The sequence below is a fragment of the Cebus imitator genome, unplaced genomic scaffold, assembly GCF_001604975.1.
Source record: "Cebus imitator isolate Cc_AM_T3 unplaced genomic scaffold, Cebus_imitator-1.0 Scaffold221, whole genome shotgun sequence".
Lineage (NCBI taxonomy): Eukaryota > Metazoa > Chordata > Mammalia > Primates > Cebidae > Cebus > Cebus imitator.
The window spans coordinates 1,314,340-1,320,967 of NW_016107536.1; the positions used below are offsets into that span (position 1 = coordinate 1,314,340).

General features: G+C 47.8%; 1 protein-coding gene and 1 long non-coding RNA gene across 2 annotated transcripts in view; one reads left to right on the plus strand and one right to left on the minus strand.

Annotated features, from left to right (window-relative positions):
- Positions 1-6,628, minus strand: part of LOXL2 (lysyl oxidase like 2) — a 92,960-nt gene that overhangs the window by 51,323 nt on the left and 35,009 nt on the right. The gene's annotated exons all lie outside the window — the stretch shown is intronic.
- LOC119474245 overlaps positions 1-6,628 on the plus strand; it is a 23,002-nt gene that overhangs the window by 9,528 nt on the left and 6,846 nt on the right. Inside the window, exon 2 of the long non-coding RNA XR_005203535.1 lies at positions 3,971-3,974. This is a non-coding gene — a long non-coding RNA (uncharacterized LOC119474245). The remainder of the gene's footprint in view (positions 1-3,970; positions 3,975-6,628) is intronic.

A 6,628-nucleotide genomic window follows, 5' to 3' on the forward strand; every position in this document is an offset into this window, starting at 1 on the left:
TTTTTTTTTTTTTCTTTTAATGGATCCTTGCTCTGTCGCCCAGTCTGGAGTACTGTGGCGCAATCTTGGCTCACTGCAACCTCCACCTCCCAGGTTCAAGCAAGTCTCGAGTAGCTGTGACTACAGGCATGTGCCACCACACACAGGTAGTCTTTTGTATTTTTAGTGGCGACGGGGTTCTTGCCATGTTAGCCAGGCTGGTCTTGAACTCTTGACCTCAAGTGATCTACTCGCCTTGGCCTCCCAAAGTGCTGGGATTACAGGTGTAAGCCACCTCGCCCAGCCCCGGACGGGATCTTACATAACCTCTTGCCCAAGCTTCCTGTGAGGTGGGAGAGACAAAACCCAGGAACGCTACATCTGATTGTCCAGCCAGATAGTTCAGCAAGACTGAGGGTTCAGGCTGTAAGCCTTCACCATGGCTTCTTCCGCCCTTGCTGAAAAGTCCAGCACAAACTACCCGCTTGCTACCATTTCTCCTCCTCCTATAGACAAGCCATCCAGCTACACTGGGGACCATCTGGGAACGGGGTCTATATTTAGGCTTGGAGGAACCACTACCTTCCAAAATGCACAGAAATGAAAACAGGCCCCCTTGTTTCCCAAAACTACCCAGTGTAACCTCTCTGGTGGGAGCCAGGGGCAGGATGAGATTCCTGGCTGGAAAGGGCTCAGAATTTTCGGAAGTCCTTCTAGAGACCTTTCCCTTTTAGACTGAAGCCCTCCACCCCCTGCTGCCCCCAGACAGATAAAGCTGCCCCTGGGAGAGCAATGCTGAAACATTTGGCAGTTGACTGTGACTAATAAAAACCTGGACCCAAGGAATTTTAAAAATTCACAGCTGTCTCAGCCTCTGTGGTTAAAATGAGAAGAAAGGGCTTTTTCAGGTCTCAGCGTCCTTCCCAAAGAACATGAGAGAGCAGAGAATGGGGGACAAAGTTCTCCCCTAGGGTAGAAACAAATGGCTTTCTCTTCATTCTGTCCTCATCACCCCTCTGTCGGCCCCTCAAGACCTCTGGGGTTGCCCACTTTTACAAAGGGGAAACTGAGGCTCAGAGGTCATTCAGGGGAAAGGCAACACCTAAAGCTCACAGCCTGGGGATTTCCAATCAGTTCTGGCAATGGAATTGCTTTTGACAAAAGAGCCTTTAGAAGATGGGTAAGGACTGGGCACAGTGGCTCACGCCTGTAATCCCAGCACTTTGGGAGGCCAAGGTGGGCAGATCACCTGAGGTCAGGAGTTCGAGACCAGCCTGACCAACGTGGAGAAACCCCATCTCTACTAAAAATGCAAAATTAGCCAAGCGTGGTGGTCCACGCCTGTAACCCCAACTACTCGGGAGGCTGAGGCAGGAGAATCGCTTGAACCTGGGAGGCGGAGGTTTTGGTGAGCAGAGATCACGCCATTGTACTCCAGCCTGGGCAGTAAGAGTGAAATTCTGTCCCGGAAAAAAAAAAAAAAAAAAGATGGGCAAGGAAGAAGGTGGAGTGGGGAAAAGAAAAAAGACCAGGATGTTCCCTGACCTACAACACACAGCCCAGCCACGATGCTTCCTGAGCATATGACCTGGCCACGTGCAGAGCAGCCAGGGAGCAGAGGTTTACTCAGCAGGGCATCTGGATTTGTCATCTCTCCTTATCTAATGCTTTTTCCAACTGGTCTACCCGCCATGGGCGGAAACAAAGCCTCTCGATTTAAGGGGCTCTGAAATCCTGGGAGGTTTGGCTGGGGTTCTGTTTGCCAGGTTTAAAAGAGATCCGTTCACTTGGAGCCAAGAGTATTTGACATTTGCTTATTTGTTCCTACTTACCTCCTTTTAAGAAAGTTTTGAGGACTGACCTAAAACTCATGTTCTTTATATCCAGACAAACTTCTGTTTGATAGCACAGTGTCCAGGGACCCAGGAAGGGTCAGTCACTCTGGACATACAGCTGTGAGTTCCAGTCTCCACTGGGACTGGAACCTGGGGGTTCTGCCTTCAATTCTGGAGTTCAAAACTGAGAATATACAAGATATGATTGTGCAGCCTATGTCAGAGAAGGGGAAAACTGAGAGCCTGCCTGGTTCATTTCCTGGATAAAATGAACCGAGGCTGGTGATTCAGTGGTAGGACTAACCCAGTACTTTCGAGTCTGCAAAGCACTTTTACAGCAATCATCTGATTTTGTTCCCCTACAGAATATTTAAAACTACCTTGTAAATGATGAATGCACACTACGTCTTTTTGATGGAGAAACCACTGCCACTGGACTACAGACCGTCACAGCTGAAAGGGATTGAATTCAACTTGCTGGACACTACCCGGTTGAAGTGAACCCTTGCCCAATTGTTTGGGATGCTGGTCAAAAGGCAGCTTAGGGTACGAACCTACGAACTTTCCCTTGGTGGGGTCATTTATATGAAGAAGGTGTGATTTTTTTCCTCCTCTAGAGGGGAATTCACAAACTATCAGGAGCCCCCAAGGATTCTCCAAGCAGCTGCAGGAGTCCAGGGAAGCACAGTTAGCTCATTAAGTGAAATTCCATCAGCCAGGCTCCAGGGCTTAGTGACTCATGCCTCTGGCATTCCAGAGTAGGGTGAACTCGGTCTAGACTGATGCCGTTTTCTTCCACTCTCTGCTCTGGGAATTCCAGTGCACTCTGGGGGAAGCATGGGCTGTGACGGTCATCTGTAATTATCTGTGCTCTAGCCCCAATCTCCAGGGGTTAATGAGGGTGAATGTTACAGAAACCAGCCCACATCCTTGCAGAGTAGCCGTGGGAAGGGATGTGGATGCCCTCATCACATTCATTAGCCCAGTGGTCTACAACCGGGGGTCACAAGACATGAGAAAGCATTCGCAGACATTTTGTTACTGGCCACTTTTGAATTCGCCCCTTCCAAACTGGGGGAAGTCGAGGGAGGGCTTTAACTCTCACACTTTGATATGAAGAGTGAAAAGTCTGCACCTGGTTTCAAGGTCAAGACCATCAGGGGCTGGAGAAAAGACAGAGAGAGACCCCAAGCACATAATATACACGCTGGCCGGCAGGCACCCCCTCACTCTGTGTTCTCACACACACGTCATGCCTGTGTGCACTGTCCATATCCAGCTGGTAGGCTATGTGGGATGAGCGCATTTTCCCAGACACTGAGTAACAAGGGTCTTAAAACTTGGCAATCACTTAATCCCACTTACTTCCCCATGTAGGCAACTGACCACAATATTCCGGACAAGAGGTTGTCCAGTTCATGCTTGAATTCCTCCTCCACCGACGAGGAGCTCACCTAACTTAGGGTACAGCTGTCTAGTGCAGGAATTCCACTGAGCTGAGATCTATTTCCCATCACACTCCCCTTCGCCTTGGCTCCGGAAGTTGGATATATTCTTTTTTTTTTTTTTTGAAACAGAGTTTCGCTCTTGTTGCCCAGGTACCATCTCGGCTCACTGCAACCTCCGCCTGCTGGGTTCAACCTCAGCCTCCCAAGTAGCTGGGATTACAGGTGCCCGCCACCATGCCCAGCTAATTTTGTATTTTTAGTAGAGATGGGGGTTTCACGATGTTGGCCAGGCTGGTCTTGAACTCCTGACCTCATATGATTTGGCTGCCTCGGCCTCCCAAAGTGCTGGGATTATAGGTGTGAGCCACGGTGCCCGGTCGGGAGCTGGCATATTTTCTAAACATTCTTCTGCATGGTAGTAGTTCAAGTATTTTAAGAGAACCATCTCTCCCCGTATCTCTTCTCTTGACAACTTCAGTTCCTTGTGATACGGTTTCCAGGTTTGTCTCCATCCTGTTGGCTTTTCCTCTGATGGACATCTGGATCCAGAACTGAACCCTGCAGTCAGTGATTGGTCCAAAAGGCGAAGAGCTTAGGGAACTAATTCTTCTATCAGTAAAGCAGTTAATATTCACTTTTTTTTTTTTTTTTTTTTTTTTTTTTTTTTTTTTTTTTTTTTTTTTTTTTTTTTTTTTTTTTTTTTAGCAGTCCTGTCACACTCTTGGCTGATACTGAGCTTTTAGTCAACCACTGCCCCCTGGGATATTTGTTCTTTTATTTTTTTGAGACAGGGTCTCACTCTGTCACCTAGGCTGGAGTGCAGTGCTCACTGAAACCTCCACTTCTTAGGGTCAATCATCCTCCCACCTCCGCCTCCCACGTAGCTGGGACCACAGGCGCGTGCCACCATGCCAGGTTAACTTTTTTAATTTCATAGAGACATGGTCTCGCCGTATTACCCAGTATGGTCTCAAACTCCTGGGCTCAAACAACCTGTCCACCTCTGTCTCCCAAAGTACCGGGATTACAGGTGTCAGCCACCACACCAGGCCTTTAAAAAAAACAAAATCAATGATTTTTTAGTTACTTCCCCAAAGTCTGCACTCCTGTGGCTGTGTTTTTCTTCATGAACTTTGATATAGGACCTTCTATTCATCCCTAATATGTTGCGGCTTGGACCTGTTATTTCAGCCTACAGCAGCTTTTCTGAAAGTTCATTCCATAATTTTATACTCTAGCAATCTCTCCTAGCTTTGTATCTCCCACAGATTTTACCAGTATGCCTTTTAATTGCCACAAACATTCCTGATACATGATGGGGAGGCCGGAGCAGAGCCCTAGGGCTCACCGTCAGAGACCATCCACTCTGTTTATACACAAATTAGTCAGCAGTTCACCCTGGGTATTATTAGTCAGTGTGTTCATGACTTCACCCAAATGCATGTCCACCAAAGCTGCGTCTCTTCTTCTTGTCCACAACAATTTAATAGAGGGCATTTCTTCAGCTGAGAGGAACGGTCCTATGACTTCAGCTACTGACACAGGCTGTTCCAGGAGGTATTTTGGAGAAACGTCTCAGCATCCCACAAATATCCCACGTAGGTGGTCTAGGTGGTTCTCCACCCATCAGGCCAGCACTGCCAGTAAGCACGAGCCTCAGCCACAAAGCCCGGGATACAAGAATCTTCTGGCAACTCACAGAGGCTCTCCCCAGACAACCTGAGGTGTAGGCCCTTTCATGACCTACTTTCAGCGGGTACCAAAGGGAAGTTGCAGGGAACTGATCATCAGCGAAAGTTCCCGCAGTCTGTGTGATTGGGCCAGAAAGCTCCCCTCTGGCTCCTGGTCGCTAGCCTGATCTGTCTGACAGCAAGAGGGAGCCCTTCTAGGAAAATGCAGAGCGTGGAAAGCTGTGGATGTCACCTGGCCCTTTAAGCCAGACATCTTCACAAGCTGCTTGCTCTGGGTTTCTGGAGATTCGACAGGGCCCATGCTTCTCCTTGGAAGGATCCCCAGCTTTCTCCAAGGTACACATCTTGTCTTGCAGAGACTTAGTGAACTTTCACTGATGATCAGTCCCCTGCAACTTCTTCCCTTCGGTACCCGCTGAAGGTAGGTCATGGAAGGGCCTAGACCTCAGGGTGTCTGGGGAGAACCTCTGTGACCTGGGCTAAGGTTCTAAGGGCTGGAGGACAAGGGCCACCTTTTCTTTCCCTACTGGTGCCCCAAACCAGTAGGTACCCAACAAATGCCCAGAATAAAGGTAGGGGCTAAGCTTTCCCATCATGGAATCTCAGCCCGTGCAGAGTAAGAAAGTTCTCTCTAACATTATTTTTTTTTTAGTCTTTTCTAAGCTTATTCCACCCCATGAAGGTTCTGCTTTTGATATGATCCATTTTATTTCTTCCTGGAAATGCTAAGCATTGGAACTGGCACTCAGGAGGTATTCAACAAATGTTTATCTAATGGCATGCCACTCAGAGTCCTTTTTCCAAAATCATTTTTTTTTTTTTTTTTATAATGGTAGACAAGCCTTCCCATGTTCTCCATACAAAACTTACTGATGTTTTGGCCTTCCTTTTTTATTCAAACCATCAATGACTTTCTTATGCCAAGAAGGTGGGTCTTCACTGGACACTCCAAGTGGATTACCCTGAAGTTCTAGGTTGAACAGAGGCCCATCCAAGTTGTTACAAATCAGCTCATGGTCCTAGTAGGCAGGGCAAGCTGTGAAGACATGATTTGCGTCCATGTGCTTCTCACTGCTGTTGAGTTTGATGTTTCAACCTGGGAGATTCTCCACCTAAGGAGTAACAATTTCTGGTTTGCATTTCTGGGGAGAAGAAAATTTGGGAGGTGGAGATGTTGTTCCCATTAAGTACGTAGAATTTATCTATTGGATACAATGATGAGTAAGGTAGAGCCCCTGCCCTCTGGGAGCATCCAATCTCATGGGAGAGATAAGATACATTTAACTGGGGCTAATTATTGTCCATGAGGTTATAAGGAATGGAGATGGAAAATTTTGTGAAACTGGGTTGGACAAGCCCATCCTTGAGATCAACTTCATGGTAAAGAAAGCAAAGCTGTCAGCTGGCCATGGTGGCTCACGCCTCTAATTCCAGCACTTTGGGAGGCTGAGGTGAGCAGATCATGAGGTCAGGAGTTCAAGACCAGCCTGACCCACATGGTGAAACCCCATCTCTACTAACAATACAAAAATCAGCTGGGCATGGTGGTGCGTGCCTGTAATCTCAGCTACTCGGGAGGCTGAGGCAGGAGAATCGCTTGAATCAGGGTGGCGGAGGTTGCGGTGAGCCAAGATTGCCATTGCTCTCTAGTCTGGGTGACAAAGTGTGACTCTGT